This window comes from Prionailurus viverrinus, chromosome E1, assembly GCF_022837055.1.
Source record: "Prionailurus viverrinus isolate Anna chromosome E1, UM_Priviv_1.0, whole genome shotgun sequence".
NCBI lineage: Eukaryota > Metazoa > Chordata > Mammalia > Carnivora > Felidae > Prionailurus > Prionailurus viverrinus.
Window position 1 is genome coordinate 35,939,346 of NC_062574.1, and position 21,412 is coordinate 35,960,757.

Below are 21,412 nucleotides of genomic sequence, written 5' to 3' on the forward strand. Positions count from 1 at the left end.
CCCCCATCATCTACCAGTGCTCCTAATAACAACATATTAATCTTGTGTGAATAAGGCATTTTTAACAGCCTACTTTTTGTATTAACGTGTAATATACACTATTGGGCTTTTAAGAAGAAAATATAAGTGCTATGTGAATTAAAGCTTCAAGACAAGTTCCCATACCCCTAGTACGAGATGGTTGCCACCCAAGCCCTGAACATATAAAGCCCCCCTCTGCCGGGGAAGGGGGGGCGTTAAATTAAATGTTGGATAGACCAAATAAGGCCAAACAAAGTCGGGGGACTGGGGGACCGGATGAATAAAAGCCACTGGTCAGTTTCAATTTGAGGTGTGCTATCCAGGTGAGAGTCTCCAGCAGGCATTTGGGAAATTCAGAGCCTAAGCTCTATGGTGTTCCAACAAACAAGATAAAAATAACTGTGTATGTGAAAATGCTTTGTAACGTGGTAAGCGCCATTGGAAACTTCGTCTAATTTAAAATTTTATTCTAGGATCCAGGTTATGTAAATAATAGACTTGAGTACTCCTTATTAAAAAAAAAAACCCTACACTACTGTATTACAACTACATTAGCCTGTTTAAAATTTTTTAAATGTTTTATAATTTATTTTTGAGAGGCACAGAGACAGAGCATGAGCGGGGGAGGGGCAGAGAGACAGACACACAGAATCCGAAGCAGGCTCCAGGCTGAATTAGCCTGTTTAAAATGGATTTACTAGGAATTCACGTTGGTCAGTAACAAAAAAGGCGGAAAGAAGGCAGATAGAAAGGAAGCGGACTCAGGGAAACAAATCTCCAACGAGGGAGACCATTTCAGGGAAACTCGGGGGGTCGGGATGCCCGGCCAGAGAAAAGCAGGGCGAGCCCAGGGGGAGGCCTTGAGGTCCAGGCTGGACGGACTGGGGAGCTACGTGGAAACACGCCCAGGACATTTCTGAAATAGGACATCACCCCCCGGGACAGGAAGGATAAGGGGCAGCGGATCTGGGGATGGAGCACCAGCCCCTTGGCGAACCCAGGGGGCAACCGAGTGACTCTCCCAAGGGCGGAGACCCCTCAGACAAGACAAAGGCTCCAGCCGCGGGAGGAGACCCAAGGTGCGCGTGCGCCACAGAACGCGCGTGCGCTTGGCGGCCAGCGCCGCGGCCCAAGGTGCGGGGGGGAAGGGAGACAAGGGAAGGGAGGCGTCAAGAGGAGTGAGCCAGGCGGCGGGGGAGGGCCGAGTGGTGGGGCGCTCGCGCGCGCCCACTGGTGGCCGGAGGAGAGAACGCCCACGGAGCGCTCGATGCCCACCCCTCCCTGGGGGAGGCTCGCGCTCCCGCTGCTCGCGCCTGCGCCGCCCGTCGGCCTCGGGAGCGCGCCCTCTCCCTGGTGCGCGCGCTCGCAACCTCCGCCACCCACCAGCTCCGGCACCAGCAGCAGCAGCGCCGCCGCCGCTGCCGCCCACCTTCTGCCGCCGCCACCACAGCCACTTTCTCCTCTCTTTCCTCTACTGTCCTCGCCCTCTGTCGACTATCAGGTAAGCACGTAGCTCCTAAATCTGCCTCCCCGTCCGCCCCCTTGCACCCCCATGCTGCCAGCTCCTCGCCCCCTGCGCAGAGATGGGTTTCATGAGGTAAGCATAGGTCCGAGGCAACAGCGGGGGCCCCTCCTTGCGCCCTGTGCGCCCTGGAACTGGGACCGGGGCGTCTTGGAAAGAGGACCCATGCAAGGGATGCACCTACGCGTGTGTGTGTGTGTGTGTGTGTGTGTGTGTGTGTGTATGTGTGTGTATGTGTGTATGTGTCCATGCGACAGCCGGCAGAGGTTGAGCGCGAAGGGTGGGGCGCGGATGATGGTGACCTGGGGGAGGGGGCTGCAGTGCACTCTGGATCGTCACCTTTTGCCGCAATGGGCGTGTGTCTATGTGTGTGTGTTGGGGGTGTCCAATGACGACCCCCGAAACCGAACCTGTAATCCAATTTCTCTGCTTCGGTTTGCTATAAGCCCTTCAGGAAGGTATGGATCCGGTTCTAGAAAAGATGACTCCCTGCCTGCCCCTCCCTACACCTCCCCGGCAGCAATTCCATTGGGGCTTTCGCTGCCCCTGATTTAAGGCGGTGGCCCACCCCCTCCCCGTTTTCCTCCTTCAAAAACCCGCAGGGGACATTTGGGGGCTGGGAGTGGAATCGGGGAGATGGGGAGGGGTCCAGGCGCTGTCACTTTAGTCGCCCTTCCCCCTGCGCGCGCCTGGCACCAAGACGCGAGCAGCGCCGTGCCCGAGAGAAGGTAGTGCGCGGATCCCGATGTGGAGGCTCGGAAAGGCGAAAGGCTGGAGTCACCTGGCCTTGCAATGTGGAAAGACTCGGCATCGGCGGATCCCCGCTCGCTCGCGCTAGCAGCCGCAGCCCCGCACAGACGCGCGCGGGGGCTGCAGGTGCATTTCGGGGCGGGCCCCTTTCTCTGCGCTCTGCGCCTGGCGTCCAGCGTGTGCGCTCCCTGTCGGAGGCGCGGGGCTGGCGCGCAGGGCTCGCCCCTCACTGCGGCAGTGGGTGTGGACCCGGGTGGGCAAGGAGGGGGGGAGGAGTAGGCTGTGCCTCCTCCCACTCCCACCCCTGCTTTTTTTTCCCCTCCAAACGCGAGGTGCCATCTTTTTGCGGCGTGTCACGTCTTTACGGTTCCGTGCCAAGCCGGGTGGCTGGGCTTTGGAGGACAGGGCGAGGACTGTAATTAAAGGGGGAGAGGGGTAATCAGAGCTGGAATCTTGGTGTTTTGCTGTGGGCTTGAGCTCTGGGGGCGTTCACCCGGAATCTTTCTCGGGGACTAGCTGCTTTGTTTGTAGGGCTTACGTGATCTGCGTTGCCAGCCCTAGCTTTTTGGCTCTTATCGATGAGGGTGTTTAACCAAGGCTCCCGCCCCTCCCCCTATTTTCCGCTCCTCATTTTCGAGCCCTTTGTTAGATCTCGGGCTTGCTGGGGTCAAGGAACTCGAGTCACAGCCCCGAGGGCATGCCTGGAACGGGCGTGACCCCGCGCGGCCCCCTCCTGGAGCCGGGCCGCGCGCCAGGAAGCGTCCACCGAGCCGAGGGGCTGGGATTGGAGGTCTCCGAGATCTCTGCGGGTGGCCGCGGGGGGACCCTCTGCGGGGTCCCTACACCCCAAGAGGCCTGGGGGGGCAACACTCCACCAGGCTGCCCACCAAGGGGCACCGGCGACACTCAGGAGGTGGCGGGGACAGCGCGCAGTCGGAGACCCTCTCCGCTTCATGCCCTGTTGCTTCTCACGCGGGAGAATGTGAGGAGGGGGCAAAAGGGTTCGTCGGGTGCTTCGGGCCACACCCATTTTTTCCAGAGATGACTGGGGGCAGGGGGCACGGAGGGGAGGTTGCTATGGAAACCACACGCGTCCCGAGAAAGGACCCTGGGGCGTGGCCCCGCCCCTTCCCAGCAGAGATTGAGAACCCTAGGGACTGGCGAGGCCGCGGCCCCTCCATCTTCCGGAGGCCGCAGGAGGGAGACCCCCCCCCCCGACACACACACACACACACACACACACACACACACACACACCCCTGACTGAGCCGGTGGCTCTTCCTCATTGGCCTCCGGCGGCCGCAGCCACCCAAATCAGAGTCCCTCATGTATTTTTTATTATTGTGGCCGAATATTATTTTGGAAACGTGCAAGACTTTAACTTAAAAGCCCGAGTTCACCGCGACCGTTGAAACGAAGCGGGGGAGTGGGGAGCGGGAAAGGGGAGCACGGGCCTCCGGCAAAGGAGTCCGAGCCTCGCCCTCCTGCGAAGAGCCTCGTCCGCCCGGTTTTCTGGTTAATTCTATCGCTGAAAACTGATGGCGGGGGCGCAGTTCCGAGAGGGATGAGCATCTCTGAAACCAAATCATCCACACGAGCTGCACAGATTGATCTGAATGTCCTGGAAATGGCCCGGCTCAGGGTCGAGAGTCCACCTGGGGCCAGGCCGAACCTTCCCGCTGTGGCGTCGGAGATCGGAGCCCGGGTAGTGCCCGGCCTCCCTGCAGAGTTGGGTCCGCCCCGGGCGGGTTGCAGTAGAGGCTCAAGGATCGCTTCCAGGCTCTTCTCCGCTCGCCCCCCTCCACCTCCTCCACCCCCGCTAACTTAGAGCTGGGCTCGGAATTCTGGTTGTTTGCAGAGCGAGGGTCTCGTAGCCGCCCTGAGAACTGGTAGTTCATGGCCAAGGTTGCCCAGGGCGGACCCCGGGCAGAGAGGTCGCCTCCTGTCGGTTGGGGGAAAGGGAGCTTTGCGGGGAGCGAGCACATTTAGCTCAACGCTTAGGAACAAAGCGCAGTCCAGACGTCCGTGATTTTGCTCCATTTTGAAATGTGTTGGCGCTTTGGTGGGGCTGTCGGTAGGCAAGGCCTGGGGGGCTGCTAACGGAGGAAATACCGGGGCCAGGGGCTGGGTGTTCATGCGCAGATCGGGAAACACCATCCCAGTTCTGAGCGCGGCTCTGAGCGTGCTTGAACTAAACGGCTTCCCCACCCCGGGGATCTCAAGGGATGCAGCATGTGTGCCCACGCTGCGACAGGAAATGTCCATGCACCGATCCGAGGGCCATCGACTCCTGTCCCCAATCCCCATCCGGCGGGAGCTCCTTTACGTCCTGGGAGACCTCACTTAGCCTCTGGCACCCAGGAACCTTCAGGCCCCGGCTCCAGCTGGGCTGAGTTGGGATGGATGATGGAACCTGCGACAGCGGCCTGGCTCTCCAAGCCACCCTGCCTGTGCTTAGGCGGGTGGCTTTTTTTTTTTTTTTATCCCCATCCCTTCAAATGACATGTCCATAATTAATTAAGGTATTATTTTGCATTTTATGATGCTGCTTAGGTTTGCTAGGGAAGAATTGCTTATCCATTCCTCCATCCCCAAACTGTCTCTCTAAACAATAAACAAATTACCACCCCACCCCACCCCCATGCCAGTGCCTGGTCTGGAGTGACTCCTGGAGCTGATCAATTCCTTGATCAGTAGTTGCTTCTGTAACGGGTTGTGTTTACTGCAGTAACCTGGCTTGACTCTTGGGGTTGCCTTTGGATAGTTTGCAGGAGAGTTTTGTTGGCTTTGCTGTTTTTTGGACGAGTGACAGTCCATGACTGTGTGTGCCTGCCCTACACAGACCTCGTCTGCACCTGCCCTTGATGGAAGGGCGTGGCTTTTAACTGGTTTCTGGTATTAGGCTCAGCATCCTTGACAGGAACAAAAGAAATGGATTATTCCCATAAATTGCAAGAAGAAAACTTAGAATCAGTTAAACTGAGAAGGGTCAGATCTATTCCATTTGGAGAAGAGCTCCTTCTACTGAACATGACCTTTGACCCCCATGCCCTTTGAGGGCAGTGCCAGCCTGGAGGTATGACAGGATTGTGGTGCCCTTTGTTTAGGTTGGATTTCCTTTCTGCCCTTTTAACATCAGTTCATGAAGCCCATTTGTTGACCGCTTTAAGAAATTGTGTCTTATGCCCCCTTCCTTCAGCATTTATGTATATGGTCTGAGTGGCTTCACAGCTTGTGTGTGTGAAGGGATGTTAGTTTCCTAGTGAAACGTGTAATAGTTTTCCAACTAGATAGTTTTGTCCTTACTCCCACCTTGAAAAAAAGAATCACTCAAAAACGAATAAAAACATGCCCAGGGGCTTAATACGGTGCTGGACATCCAATAGGTATTTGGTCCATACCCATGTAACAAATCAATGGGTAAAATGGGAAAATGCAGGTCAAAAAGGTGGCAAAGAGAAAGTAGAATGGGAGGGGGGTGCCTACTCAAGGTCATGGCATCAGGAAGGTTTGGGAACAAATCCAGTCCAGTTTGTCCCTTGCTCAGTGTCCAAATGGCACCCATCAACCTGCTTCTGCCCTTTGGTGCACCTCCACACCCTCCCTCCCCTGCTTCCGAGCCACCCCCCTTCTCGGTACAGCACTTCCCGGCTCATGTCACCCTGGTTGTCCAGAAGAGTGCTGAAGAGGGAGGGAGGGAGAGAAACCACACAGTGCTGCCCTGCCATCTCTGCGACTGTAGGCGCTCCCGGTACCCGAGGTCAGAAGGACGGAGGTGGGAAACCCCATCGGCCTCTGCCGCTCCCCGTTCTCCCACCCAGCCCTTTTCATGATCCCGCTTCAAAAACTGCCCTCCGACACCTCTACACCCCCAGAAATATCCACCTGACTAGTCACCCCTAACTCACCACCCTAGGTGCTTCTGCCAGTGCCTTGCAGGAACACTCGCATGGAGGGGCACCTGAGCAAGTGGTGGGAGAAGACTCCTGCCTCACCAACCGGGCTGCAGCAGAGAGAGAAACCTGATCTTCCAGCCCGGACTCTCTGATGATTTCCTGTAAAACAGTGGGTCTCAGCTCCTGGGGCCATTGACATTTCCAGAGACATTTTTTATTTTCACAGCTCGGGAAGAGTTGTGGCATCTAGTGGGTAGAGGCCAGGAATGTTGCCAAAGGTCCTGCAAGCCACAGGACAGTCTGCCACATCAAAAGTATCCGACCCCAAATGTCACTAGTACTTGAAACGTTGTTAATCTGGTCCGCTTAACGTGGCAGCTTATGTTCCTCAAGTGCCTTTAAGGAGGCACTGTTCTAAGTGCTCCCCAGAGATGATCTCATTTAGTCCTCACGGCAGCCCCCTTTGGTAGTAGGTGCTGTTACTGTCTCTGTTACATATGGAGAAACTGACGTACAGAGAGATTTAGTAACTCACTAAAGGTCACACAGCCAGGGAATGGTAGAGCTGGGATGTCTGACACTAGCCACCTCCCCTTCTCAGCTACATGTGGCTTTAACAGGCCTTCGTGGGCTAGCCTGGAAACCCAAGCGTGCTCTGTAACATTGACCCAGTGAGAGTATTCAAGTTCCAGAGCCACTGATTCACAAAATGAGCTTTTGAGAGAGTCTGTAATTGGAACACAATCTAAAGCTCACAATTTCTGATCTAGCCTTGACACATGGAGCAAGGGATTTCACTCAGCCTCTGTGCCTCTGTTTATAAAACAAAGAGAAAATATCCCAGGGACCTTAAACCCAGGAACCCCCAAACCCAGGTTTTCAAGACCGCTCTATCACACAAAAGAGCAGCTGGGTCTGATTGACTCAGAGGAGGCTAGAAATCAAGACTGGGGGCTCATGACATAGATTCCACTATGGTCAGTGTCAAATCACTGAAGTTTTAGGGACGGCAGATTCTCATCTTAGGTCCTGCCCCTGTGACAGATTGAAGCTTTGGCACCAACCAGTGGGACCAGCTCTGAGCCTGTGGCTGTGAGTTGAGTTGGGTGGGCGTGGAAAGGGCCTCATGCAAGAATATCAGGGCTCCCTTGGCAAAGGTGCTTCCTGCTTCTTGCTTCCTGGGGCCCAAGCTCTGCAGGAAGTATTCCTTTATACTGTGACATAGAGGGACTGCCTAGAATCCTTCATCCCCAGGATTCACTGCCCCTCCACCCTGGGAGAAGTTTGGAGGCCACTGTAATCCCACAGCCTCCCCTGTACCCTGTGTGGGCAGTCAGACATATACCATACCCATCGGTCTCACCCCAATTACCTTGCCAAAAGGGTTACTGTCCAAGAATGCGTTTCCTTCTCCAGGCGCCATGTTCCTACCACCTCCAGGTTCCTTTTCTGCACAGATGGCTTCTGCCTGAGTGTGGGGAAGCAGTGTGAGGCCAGCTCGGATGGGTTTTGAGCTTTTTGAGTTCTCTGATTCGGAAGCATTCTGCAGGTGTGCACCTATGTGGGCTAGAATCGGCTTCCACAAAATACGAATATGAATGACTTCCAGGTGGATTATCTGAATTTGTTTTTGCTTTGTTGACATTTTAGCAGGTTCTGTACTTGCTTCAATCAGGGACGCTATTGAAAGAATTCCCCCAAAATGTATTTTGTGCCTCAGCTGTTGAAGAAAGGTTTGTGAATACCTTATAGGCAGACACCGTTTCTTCCTCAACAGGCCCTCAGTTCAGGGCACTGGCCGGCGGCAGAGAGAGGTATCACATTTGGTCAGTTGTTTAAGGGTGTGGACTCTGATCAGACCTCTTGGGTGCAAATCCCGGCTCCCCCACTCACTGTGGGACCCAAGCTATGTTGTCCCCCAAGGATTTGGTGTTGTCCCCAAACTGGGGTTTGCCAGTACCTATCTCACTGGTTGCTGTGAGGTTTAAAAGGGGGTGGGGGGTGATGCAGTGCTTAGCCCAGGGCTTGGCACCTAGTAAATTGCTCAGTGAATGGTCTCAAGGGCAGCAGCCTCCGGATCAACGCTGGTGACTGGATGAATGTTCAAAGGCATCTACCGACCCTAGTGATGGAATCACTTGTAACAGATAAATTGTTACACTGAGTAAGGCTCGAGCTACAAGTAGGCACCTGCCCAGCTACCCCTGGAGCCAGGCTGGAAGTGGGTTCCCCGACTTCACACACACCCGTGTTTAAATGTGCAGACAGAACTCTTGCCACAGGCAAGCAGAATGACTTGTCATCTGTTGTCCGTGCTTCTGTCCTCTTCCTTCCTGAAATCCACTCCACGCCAGGAATAGACTGTGTAATCAACATGCCAGCCTGAGCCGGACCACGCCCTCCCACCATCCCGGGAACGGTGACCTGGCTTAGCTAACGCACGGGTTCAGAGCTCTTACTTGTAACTCACTGAATAAAAAGCGAGTGAGGATGGGCTTGGGAAGGTAATGGAAGGCAGTGGAGGAGACGATTTACAGATGCGTTGAACTTGGTATAAGCAGGCTTCATGGTCAGGCAGGAAATGTTAAACAAAACAAAATGGACATGTTCTGAATCCAGGGAACTCCCAAGCCTCTGATAAGCATGTTCATATCTGAATTACTAAATCTGGTTTAACAAGCCTTCTTATCTATGAAATGAAAACTGAGGGTCATAATACGTTAGTTTTTCAAAGCCATTACATCAGAAAAACCATTACAAAATGATGCTCTTGGTGTTTGGATCAGCTGGTTGGAATTTCTTGTCTTTTTTTTTACCTAAGCCACACTCATAATACGTTGGTTAGGACTTCAGATTTTAGCTCCTTGGAAAAAGGGCTTACACTACAGAGGAATCTGAATGCAGAATCTCTCTAGCATTTTACTATTTTGTTCACAGTCTGTAACATTTTGTTTGACAGTAAAAAATTACTCATCTTTTTTTTTTAATCTTTATTTATTTATTTTGAGAGAGAGAGAGAGAGAGAGAGAGAGAGAGAGAGAGAGAGACTGCACTCAAGGGGCGGGGGAGGGGCAGAAGGAGAGAATCCCAAGCAGGCTCTGCAGTATCAGCAGGGAGCCAGATTCGGGGCTTGAACTCATGAACTGTGGGACCATGACCTGAGCCAAAATCAAGAGTCAGACACTTAACAGACTGAGCCACACAGGCGCCTCCAGAATTACTCATCTTTTTTTTAATTTCTTTAAAAAAATTTTTTTTTTAATGTTTATTTATTTTTGAGAGAGAGAGACACCGTGAGCTGTGGAGGGGCAGAGAAGGAGGGAGACACAGAATCGGAAGCAGACTCCAGACTCTGAGCTGTCAGCACAGAGTCCCACACGGGATGCGAGGCTCAAACTTGGGGCTCAAATTCCTGAACTGCGAGATCATGACCTGAGCCGAAGTTGGACTCTTAACCAACTGAGCCACCCAGGTGCCCCCAGAATTACTCATCTTTATGAAATTTTTCCAAAGCCTTCAACTGGATTTTCCTAAAACAAGTTAATGGTTTTAAGAGTTTGTCTTTCATTTTGCACTTGAATCTCATTAGCTTGCATCTTATTTAAATGACGGAGTTAGTGTAACAAGTGTGAAAGATTGGCTGTGGTGGGAGGAGGCCTTGGCTGTGGACATCAGGCCCTGTGGACCCAGCCGTGAATATTTACAGTCCTTCCTTCCTGCTTCTTGCATGGTGACAGCTAGGACAGGACCTACTGTGGAGACTTTGGTATTAAGTGAATGGTGGGCAGTCCCCCACCCTCTCCCCCCATCTTTTCCCTGCCCACCGGGACTAGCTCAGCACTTTGAGTCCATTCACATAGAATCCTGGTTTAAGGGAGTGTTGCAAAACTCTCCCCATCAGACTCAAAATAAACGTAAATCCCTCTTACTATATTAATTCTCCATAGTGAAGGAATTTTAGATCAAGGTCCAACAATTAAAAACCACTGTAAATCAGCACGTTAGAATTAAATCTGAAGCTGGTGAAAATAGTGTTCCATTCATGGTCCTTCCTTGGCTCTTGTCCGCTGTCCTGCTCAATCAGGCATCCAATAGAAGAGGGACACGATGGTCTCTGGTCCCAGCTTCTGGTTTTCCTACCCACCTGTGGCCTGGTTTTCTATATTTCGAGGAAGGCTGGATGATGTTGTTTTAGGATTAGTCTGCAGTTGTAGCACAGAAAGGCCAGGATCATCTGGCCACTTTCATCTGTATGCCCTCCTCCCCAGGACACCAAGGGGATTAGAAGACCCCTGGGTCCATAATTGCTGTCATGTGATCTCTAGCCGACACATAATGCCAAGAAGGAAGTGCTGGGAAAGACTAATTCATTGAAACGTGGAACTGGGGGCGCCTGGGTGGCGCAGTCGGTTGAGCGTCCGACTTCAGCCAGGTCACGATCTCGCGGTCCGGGAGTTCGAGCCCCGCGTCGGGCTCTGGGCTGATGGCTCAGAGCCTGGAGCCTGTTTCCGATTCTGTGTCTCCCTCTCTCTCTGCCCCTCCCCCGTTCATGCTCTGTCTCTCTCTGTCCCAGAAATAAATAAACGTTGAAAAAAAAATAAAAAAAAAAAAAAAAAAAAAAAAAAGAAACGTGGAACTGTTTCCCTCGTCCACGGCAAAGGACCTGAGTTAGGACCAGTGTTCGAAATTGTGTGTCAGCCGAATTGTCCTGGACCGAGTCCAGTGCAGCCATATATTTGAAGGTCATTTCAGAGATGCTTTTTTTCCAAACCATTATCTTAACTCACGCTCCCTCTCACAGCCTACCCCTCAAAAAAGAGGCTTATTGGATAATTAATAATCTAAAACCAAGTGTTTTCATGTCCAAGAGAAGTTGACAATGTAAAAAAATCTCTTTGGTTTAAAGTATATAGACATATACATATTATAATTGTATATTTAACTGTGAATATTCACTCCCTTATTTGTTGTACGTCTAGACTTTATATATTGGGTTTGCCGAACACCTGAACAGCTTTCAACTTTAGTATTAGTAACGCATCCGAATTTAAGTCAAGGTATATTGGGGCACCTGGGTGGCTCAGTCAGTTAAGTGTTTGACTTCAGCTCAGCTTATGATCTCTCTGTTCATGGGTTCTTACCCCGCATCGGGCTCTGTGCTGACAACTCAGAGCCTGGAGCCTGCTTCAGATTCTGTGTCTCACGCTCTCTCTGCCCCTCCCTCACTCATGTGCGCTTGCTCTCTCTCTCTCAAAAATAAATAAACATTAAAAAAAAATTTTAAGTCAAAGTATGTTAATAAGCCAAGCAAAGGATGTATATACAAGTAAGATAGTTGTATATAATTTGCTGTATTGGGGTTCGGTAATAATTGTGGTGTAGATTCATGTGAACCTGTCCCTTTCAAAGTTGCCCGTTGCCAAGAATAGCAGTTTGGAAGTCACCAGCCCTTCTGCCATCCACTTTCGTCTTGTCTTTTCCTTAAGAACAGGGAAATTCCACACTGGCCCCAACCCACGTGCAGCAGCTGAGTTTCAGCTGGTGCTGTCACCACAAGCCCAGTTTAGAAATGAAGGATTTCGAAGAACATCCGTAAATCCGCTTGAATAAAGAAGCTATCAGTGACAGACTCACCTGAACCTGCTTTAACCCTATTTAATCTTTCCCCAGGGTTAATCCTGTGGGATGTGCCTCCTGGGCATCTCTACTGGGTTCAGTTCTGCCTCCTGTCGTTCTGAAGTCCCTCCCTTTTTAACACTGCAGGGAGTGATGGCTGCACTCTGTTCCCTGCAGAGTGTTAATAAAGACTGAATAAATTGAAATAAATCCCTTTCAGTGTCACTAAAGTGCTATAAATAATTATGAACCAATGCTTGATGCCTGATGGGAAATGCATGGGAAAAAAATTTTTTTTAACTGGCAGGATTCATGTTATAAGTTGACAATCTGGGCCAAGTGAAAAAGAACTTAAAAAAAAAAAAAGATCTCCTTATCATTTATTGCTGGCAAAAATGAATTCCAGAAGTTAACCATCACCTCATTTTGTGGACCCGTTATCACCCGCTGCGTGGGCTTGCCAAACCCTGAATTTAATTGCAGCCTTTCTTACTTACCAACTGAGAGACCTGTGGGGAAGTTAAAGATTTCCTGTACCTCCATTTTTGTATCTGTAAAGTGGGGATTGTGCAGTCCCCCAGCCCCAAGTGGATGATAATGTGGGCTCCCTTCTCACTGGGTAGTTGCAGAACTGAAATAAAACCATCTATGAGAATTCATTTGAGCTTCTCAGAAGACAGGTACCACAGGGAGTGGGGATCCCTCCCGGGAGCCAGAGTCAGGCGCCAGACCTGATGTCTCTCGTGGGTTGAGTGGAGCCTGATGCCTGAAATAGTCCACCTGCTGCCCCCTTGCCCCCCTCTTGCAGGCCAGACGGTGCAGGCTCATTCCCAGGGGTGAGCACCCGTCAGCAGGGCCTGCGCCCAGGATGGATGGACAGGCGGCTGCAGTCCAGCCTGTACGGGTCGTATCTGTCCCCCTCTTCCCAGAGGAGGCCTAAAGCCAGAGTGCAGGACAGGACAGTGGGTGGAAGTGCCCGTAGCATAACCTCAGGTGATATCCTGCCCCTGCCAGTGCCGACTTCTCTGGAGAGGGGCTGGAGCTTTCCTGACACCCCCAGATGGAACGTCCTAGGAGCCCTTCCATTTTCCCTGGGGGTTTTCAGTTTCTTCCTAATCAGACAGGGACTTGGTACAGAACCTTCTATTTCTAATGAGGCCCGGGAGCAGCCTCTTCCGGCTACCAGGTGGTTAGCCCGGGTCCGGAACCGATTAAGGCAAGAGTGATTGAATTAAAGGTTGGAGTTGACAAGGGGGTGTAATATTCCGTTGGCTCTTTGGGGCAAGAAGCTCGGTGAAGTCTCATTCATGGGAGCGCTTGCGCTTGGGATTTGAATTGGCTGGAGCTGGGCTGCCGTCTAGCTGTCTTTGCCCAGGGAACGGAGAAACCTCAGGCGTGTGCATGGTGGGTAGTATTTCAGGGCAGGTGTGTAACTCCAGCCCGACTTCCCTACTTCAGACCAACTTAATGCACTGCCTACTGGTCCAGATTGGTTTTATTGTATGAAGATGCTGATAATAACGGTACTAGCCAGTTGGATTTATTTTACTAAAAACGTTGCCTTATTTAACCCTCACTACACAACCCCCGCCCTCTGAGGCAGGGATTATCATCCCCATTTTGCAGGGCAGCAGACTGAGGCCCAGAGAGATCTCGGCCGGGGACACAGCCAGATCACACTTCTCTGCAGCTCCTGTGCCTCCTGCCTTCAGTGCCTCCCCTCTGGGTCCGCTCTCCAGGCCAACAGGCATGTCTTTAGTGCTAATGGCCAGAGAAACTGTGCCCTGAATGGGTCGTATGTAACCTGAGCCTGGAGAAGGTATCTTAAACCGAAAGCTAGCCTCTAAACTGGGCTGTTGTTTCATGTTGCCGGTGACGGCAGAACCAAATTTAGTGTCGTGGGCAGGTCGACAGTTATCAAACAGAACAGCTCGTTTTTCTTCCAGTTCACATAAAGCATGAAAAATCTCCACCCCTGCCACACTTCCGTGGAGGGGTATGTGTGACCCAAGCAAGGCTGGCACAGGTGGCCAGGAGGGGTCCGGTGTGTAAACTCAGGGGAGATGGCATTCAGGTTCCCGGGCAGTGTCTACAGGGAGAAATTTCATTGAAAGTGGGCATTTTCCCTGGACCAGGCAGACGGCTGTTGTTAGGAAAAAGGGTCAAGGTGGGAGGCAGGGAGGGAGGGAGGGAGGGAGGATGGGTTGCAATACCCAGCCTCCTGGTGTACCGTCTGATCCCCTTCATACAACCATCCACTTGATTTCCCCCATGTCTACACCACTGTGGTTCATGCTCTAGGACCAGGAAAAGGGGGAGTGATGGGGGACAGAAAAGGGGGCTCACACAGATGGGGTTGGGTCACACATATTACATATTTAGAATTTGCAACCTCACCAGGTACTTTTAATGGTATTGAAATACATTTCCCACAGCCACTCTTGCATCTGCAACAAGCTATTTCTCAGTTCTGTTCTTGCCTCCCACCTACTCCGCAAATTTGTTTTAAGTTTATTTTTTTATTTGGGGGGAGGGGCAGAGAGTTGGGGGAGGGGCAGAGAGAGAGGAAGAGAGAGAGAATCCCAAGCAGGCTCCACACTGTCAGCGCAGAGCCCAATGGAGGGGCTCAAACTCACGCACCATGAGATCATGACCTGAGTCGAAATCAGGAGTCAGATGTTCAACCAACTGAGCCACCCAGGCGCCCTCCCCAAGTTTTCTTGTTTTTTTTTTTTTTTAAATCCACTGGCTATAAAGGCAACCCTATACCGTATGTGAGATCCCACCCTAGTTTCTGTTTTGTTGGATTTTTCTGGGGGAAAGACAGAGCAGTAATCATTTCAGTCTACAGATTTTATTCAGGGTGAGTAATACGAGTTGCTCTTCAAGAAAATTCTTAAAAGCACCCCAAAATGGGGCCACCTGGAAGAACACTGTCAGTCTTAGCACTGAGCACAGGCCTGCTTAGCTCTCGTGGACCCGGGTGGGAGCTGCAGGTTTGCACACAGCCCTGGAAGCAAAGTCAGGAGCATGGGAACACTGGGCGGAGGGCAGCTCTCCTGGTCGCCCTTTGGACAGGCCAGAGTGTGCTGGCCGCATCTGTGCCTCTGGGTGCAGGGACCTCATCATCAAAGGCTATGGCCACATAATAGACACCAGAACTTCCAGTAGAACAGACCCTGTCCCCCGTGGGCCCAAGTTTGCAAAGAACACTTAGGATGATGAGGCTTTCTGGATGCCCTAATATCTTTCTAGTTTGGGCTAATTAGGGAATGGTCAGTCTCATTTAAAAACCTGAGTTACTTTAACACTCTTATCTAGGAATTTGGGAGAGGGAAGTAGCGTAGGAACATTTTTTAACACATAGGCATGAGGAAGAGCTCACGTCTGGGTGGCCTACGTGATGTGATGTCAGGACTCCCCATTCCCCAAATTGCTAATAAGCAGATAGTACTTTACAGTTGATATGATCTCATTTAGTTCTCTTTTTTTTTAACGTTTATTTATTATTTTTGAGAGACAGGGAGTGAGCAGGGGAGGGTTAGAGAGAGAGGAAGATAAAATATGAAGCAGGCTCAAGGCTCCAAGCTGTCAGCATAGAATCTGACACGGGGCTCGAACTCACGAACCATGAGATCATGACCTGAGCTGAAGTGGGACACTTAACCACTGAGCCACCCAGGTGCCCCAGATCTTATTTAGTTCTTGATGTGAGCCTGTAAAAATTCTTTTCCCTTTCACAAATCATGAAACTGAGGTTCAGGGAGGTTAAGTGGGGTTCAGGAAAGCTAAGTGGTACTTTAGATCACATGGCTAGTTTTAGACCAACAGGGGATTTGAACCCAGGACTTCTGCTTCTCAAGAGCAGGCCTCACCCCTGGCTTTTCCGTCCGTGGCTCTCCACTCATTGTTTTAGCCTGAGGGATCCTACCAACTGCCAGTTCCTGAGTAGAGGGTAGGGGAGAGGAGACCTCACTGCTTCCCACACCCCTCCCCAGGACAAAAAAAAAGTTTTATATATGTATGTATATATGTGTGTGTGTGTGTATATATGTGTGTGTGTGTGTGTGTGTGTGTATACACACACACATAATATACATACATATATACATACATATACGTATATATATACATACATATATACATACATATATACATATATATACATATATATATATATGGCAGTGACCTGGAATTTTAGCCTGAGGATTTGTACATTATGATAAATAAATGAAAAGATTGCTTTTCCTTCTTAAAAAAAAAAGTCTATTCGACATAAGATATGTTTGGTGTGTGGTCATAATTTGTGTCCCCCCAAAAGTGCTCCCTGCACCCCAGCAGTGGGGAGCAAGGAGCAGTGCAGGTGAAGGGAGAAGATGAAGGTCCAAGTAACTCCGCTCTGGGCCAAACCGGTAGGGATGCCCTGATGGTTTGCTTCGTGGTCATCACCCACATTTCCAGGGATGCGGAAGACCCGGAAAGAGGGGAAAACCTCCACGGTGTTAACACAGACCTGCCTAAGTAACACATCCTGTAATACAAGTTTTTTTCCATAACTAAAGGCTAAAAGTGGTTGCTAGAATTTAAAGGTAATTAGTAAATCAATGGGGCTTCTCTCTATACGACTAGTTTCAAAGCAAATTGATTAAAACCCTCCTCCTTCACATTACTAGTGTCCATTATTTGGTGTTTAATTTCCACAACGTTATCTCATTCCACTTTTTTTGGGCTTCCCCCAGGAAATGAGGCTCCCTAACACATCCATCTGTTGGCCAATGTTTTGTTCATCTTTGTATCCTCAGTGCCTAGCACATGAATTCTGTGCACGTGGCACAGAATAAAGGCTCGGTAATTGTTTGGTGAATGAATGAATGGATGAGGGAGTGAATTCAGTACTGATGAAAACCTAAGGCCTTTCTTTTATTTTTTGAGTATTTTTTAAGTTTATTTATTTATTTTGAGAGAGAGAAAGAGCAAGCGAGGGAGGGGCAGAGACAGAGGGAAGGAGAGAATCCCAAGCAGGCTCCGTGCTGTCAGCACAGAGCCCGATGCAGGGCTTGAACTCACAAACCGTGAGATCATGACCTGAGCTGAAACCAAGAGTCTGATGCTTAACCGACTGAGTCACCCAGGCACCCCAAAACTTAAGGCCTTTCTTAAAGAGACTTGCAGGTATGTAACTCATATATTTGTGAGTGATGTGCCACTTTATGATTTTAATACCCAATCATTTTATATCAAAACAATTCTGGGCCACCTGGCTGGCTCAGTTGGTGGAGCATGCAACTCTTTTTTTTTTTTTTTTTGGTAGTTTTCACGTTTTTATTTAAATTGTGGTTAATTAATATATAGTGTAATATTAGTTTCAGGAATAGAATTTAGTGATTCATCACTTACATACAACACCCAGTGCTCATCACAAGTGCCCTCCAATACCCATCACTCATTTAACCCAGGAGTGTGCAATTCTTGATCTTGGGGTTGTGAGTTCGAGCCCCCCATTGGGTGTAGAGATTACTTAAAAATTAAATCTTTAACAACAACAAAACAATTCCAACACTATTTTTTCTCTTAATGCTTTCACACAAATGACCTGGAGTGGGGAGGGGTACAGGTCAGCATTTTGAGTGTTAAAAGGGGAAATATGTACACTACTTGCCAGAATCTTTTAAAAAGCTAAGACTTTGTATTGGTCTAAGCCTTGAGATTCTCCCGAAAACCAGAATGAGCCCTGCTTCAAAGACCAAAGATGTTGATGGGCAGGACTGGGCGTGAGGCCTGGTCCCTAAGCTCATACTGGGAGGGGTGGTGAGCAGGTGAAGGTGAGCCGCTTAAGTCCCTGCCTCCTGGGGAGAGGCTCAGGCCCAGGGAGGGCTGTCAGAATTAGCGAATTAAAACCCTGGATGCCTGGTTAAATTTGGACTTCAGATAAACAACAGTTTTTAGTTGTTTTTTTTTAGTTGTTGTTTTTTAGTGATGGGCTACATAAATGCTCCCCAAAGATATCGGATCCTAATTCCCAGAACCTGTGACTATGACCTTATTTGGCAAAAAGGATCTTTGCAGATGTCATTCAGTGAGGGATCTTGAGGAGAGATTCTACTGCATTGTCTGGGCGGGTGGTAAATGCAGTCACTTGTGTCCTTACAAGAAGGAGGCAGGGAGACGAGAAGACCCTGTGATTGATGATGGAGGCACAGGTTGGAGCGACGTGGAGTGATGTCGATCGCAGCAGCCATCAGGAGTCGGAAGAGGGAAACAAAGGATGTTCTCCTAGAACTTCCGGTAGGAGGGAGACCTTGCCAACACCATGATTTTGTCCCAATGATCTGATTTTGGAACTCTGGCCTCCACAACAGTGACAGAATAAATACCTATTGCTTTAAGCCACTCAGTCTGCAATTTATTGCAGTGGCCCCAGAAAACTCACACACAAAGTATGTCTCACGCAGTCTTTTGGACATACTTACATTTAAACAGTTGTTGTTTATCCAAAGTTCAGATTTAACTGGTTGCCCTCTATTTTATCTCGCAACCCTGATTGTCAGGGCCAAAGAAAGGGGCTTTAGTAATTTGCAGGGAAGCTGGTTGAGGCTCTCGAGAAGTGGACATCCTTACACTAGGAGTCTTTGTGAGCATTTGTGAACACAGTTCCACTGAACCCATTTGAACTTTACTCTGGACAAAATGGGGGGGCAATTAGACAGGTGTTAATGATTTATTCTTTCAACAGTCACTTGAGCAACTTCCTATAAAGCAGCAGCTCTGTGTGAGGGCGGAGGGGTAGGACATGAATTGATCCAATACCTGATGAATCCTGCCAGATAAATCCCGTGAAATATTGATAACACCCGAGCTCGGGTGATTCCACGGCACGTTTCTGATACCTGAGCTGCCCCTGGGAGTCCAACACCCTTCCTGCGGGGTGGCGGGGCCCACGCAGAACCCGGGCGGTCCCCGGGCCCTCGGGTTGTGAATCCTGCTTGCAGAATGCACGTTGTTAGAGCTTTAAGGGACCTTGGGTCATTCAGAACAAGCAGGGGGTCCTGGGACCCTCAGAATTGCCCCAGACATCTTACCAAAATACCAAGCCTGGGAAAAGAGAAAAACAGATAGTTTACAGGAAAAAGGCAAGAGAAAAAAAAAAAAAGGTGGGGACTGAAAAGATGCTCGACTTCACCGGTTATAAAGGACCGCTGATAAAGCCACAGAGAGATGCCACTGTCCCGTGGATCAGGTAGCAGAGATCCGGAGGGGAGGTAACCCTGCAGCCGGCTGGCGCATGCTGTCACCTCCTCTGGAGAGAAATGTGGCTGATCCATCAGATGCCCTTTGACAGAGCATTGCCACTTCTAAGAATTTATCCTCGGTATGTGAGCAAAGGCATCTGTGGGAGGATGCACTGGGGAGCCGTCTGTTATGCAAAAGTCTGGAAATAATGGATATGGAACTGGTTAATTAAAGTGTGGTCCCCCCCATCCGCCCGAAATGCACTGCTGTGGTCGACAAGGAGGAGCTGTCCTGTGTTCCCGCTTGAATAAAAAAGAGGGAGAATGCCTGTCAATGAGGCTCTGTATGTGGAGCCTGGCTGGGAGGAAAATGAAAATCAGGTTTCGATGTAGCCTCTGGGGAGAGAGATTGTGGGTGCTGGCAGGGAACGTCATTGTCACTCACTCTGAACTCTTTTCAACTGGTGATGTTTTACATCGTGTGTATTTTTTTTAAGCTAAATTCATAGATATGCTCAGGCTCATATATGTGCTCACTTCAGACGGATGAAAATATCTGGAAGGAGGGTTCTTTCAAAGGCCCCCCCCCCCAGGGGAAGCTGACAGGCATGACATCCCTGGTGGAAAAACTCTTCATCCTCTAATTTCAGAGAGAGGGAACCTCTGTGACATTTGTGGGCTAGCCTGGGTGCATCACTGTCTTTGACGAAGGGCCTTCCGGATGAGTTACAGGAATCCGACTTACCAGGAGCACACACACTGTGGGGTGTGTGTGTGTGTGTGTGTGTGTGTGTGTGTGCAGCATATCTGAAGTGTGTAATTGAACACACAGAGCGCCTGCTGGAGTACTCCCTTGAGATAGAGGTGGACGGGGCAGGAGGACAGGGGAGGTGAGCTACTGTGTTATTTAAGTGCCCAAGCCTTGTTGTGCTTTGGGACAACCCAAACTAGCCCCACGAGCCACCCTGGTCCCCAGAGTGCCTGGTAGCCTGCGTTCCAGGTGAGCCGCCCATGGATGAGTTCTCTGGGGCGAGGCTGGATGATGCACCACTTTACAATTTTCAACGTTTATTTATTTTTGGGACAGAGAGAGACAGAGCATGAACGGGGGAGGGGCAGAGAGAGAGAGGGAGACACAGAATCAGAAACAGGCTCCAGGCTCTGAGCCATCAGCCCAGAGCCCGACGCGGGGCTCGAACTCACAGACCGCGAGATCGTGACCTGGCTGAAGTCGGACGCTTAACCGACTGCGCCACCCAGGCGCCCCCACTTTACAATTTTCGTGCCCAATCCTTTTATATCAAAAACAACTTCAGTGCTGTTTTCTATCTTCTTGCTTTCACACAAATGACCTCATCCTCCCACTGCTAGCCGGGTGGCACTTACTGTTTGGAAGGGGGGAAAAAAACGGAAGCTGCCATTCTAGAACCTCAGCAGTGGGGACAAAGGTGAGGGGCTTTCTGGCCGCAGCCCTGCCTCAGGGGACCTGGCACTGCGGCCTGTCTCCTGTGGAGTAACTTTCGTGAGCAGCTCCACACTCTGCTCCAAGGCCTTGCCAGAGTCCCTCCAGAATCCCCCATGTTCCTCGAAGGACATAGAATGCGGCCCCGACACCCTGCTCTTTGGGGTCTCCTGCACCCAGAGAAGCAGAAAGACACTTCTAGTCTCCTCTTTCGGGTACAACAGAGCGATCCTCAGAGACATTCCAATCCTCAGAGGGCCTCATTTCAGTTTTAATTACCGTGTTGTCCGTTGGCTCTCTCCAGAGAGGCTGACAGGCACGGCCACGGCTAGAAGTTCGTGCCCCCCGGCCCTGAGCATCTCCCACTGTTTGCTAATTAAGGGTCACTCTGCTTGGCCTGTAGGACCCTGAACTCTCAGAACCGTGGAGGTGGAAGGACCCCCAGGGGCTACCTGGTCCCAGCAACTAGCCACTGCCCAGACCTCCCCTGCTGCCTTCCTGACAGAGTCACCCAGCGCTCTCATGATGGCCTCTGTTGACGATGGCTTGTGGCCTCTGTCGACGATGAGATGGGCGGGGGGGTGGGGGGGCATGGAGGGAGGACGAAGAAGGGGCCAGCAGGTGGAAGTGTTGGGAGGTGCCCCAGATGTGTGACATCCTTAGAATGGATCGCCACTTTCCCTTCAGTGCCTTTTTTCCTTCTCAAGGGACCTTTCCCCCCACACCTCTCCTGCTCTCTGAGGTTATACTGAGAAAAACCCACAGAGGTGCCAGTGCAAGGTGTCAAGGCCCACGAGTTTGGCATTTTAACAGAAGCCAGAGCCACTTGAGAAATGAAGTAACGGCCCAGAGAGGGAAAGTGACCTCCCTAGAGCCACACAGCACGTCCATGGCAAATCTCAGCTAGCACAGGTCT

General features: G+C 50.5%; 1 protein-coding gene across 4 annotated transcripts in view; it reads left to right on the plus strand.

The window, feature by feature from the left end:
* The first annotated feature begins 1,399 nt into the window (after nt 1-1,399).
* The window catches only part of MAPT (microtubule associated protein tau), a 97,218-nt gene continuing 77,205 nt past the window's right edge, over nt 1,400-21,412 (plus strand). For all 4 annotated transcript variants that reach the window (XM_047833353.1, XM_047833349.1, XM_047833350.1 and 1 more), the window contains exon 1: nt 1,400-1,522. The gene's annotated coding sequence lies outside the window, so the exon portion shown is untranslated. The remainder of the gene's footprint in view (nt 1,523-21,412) is intronic.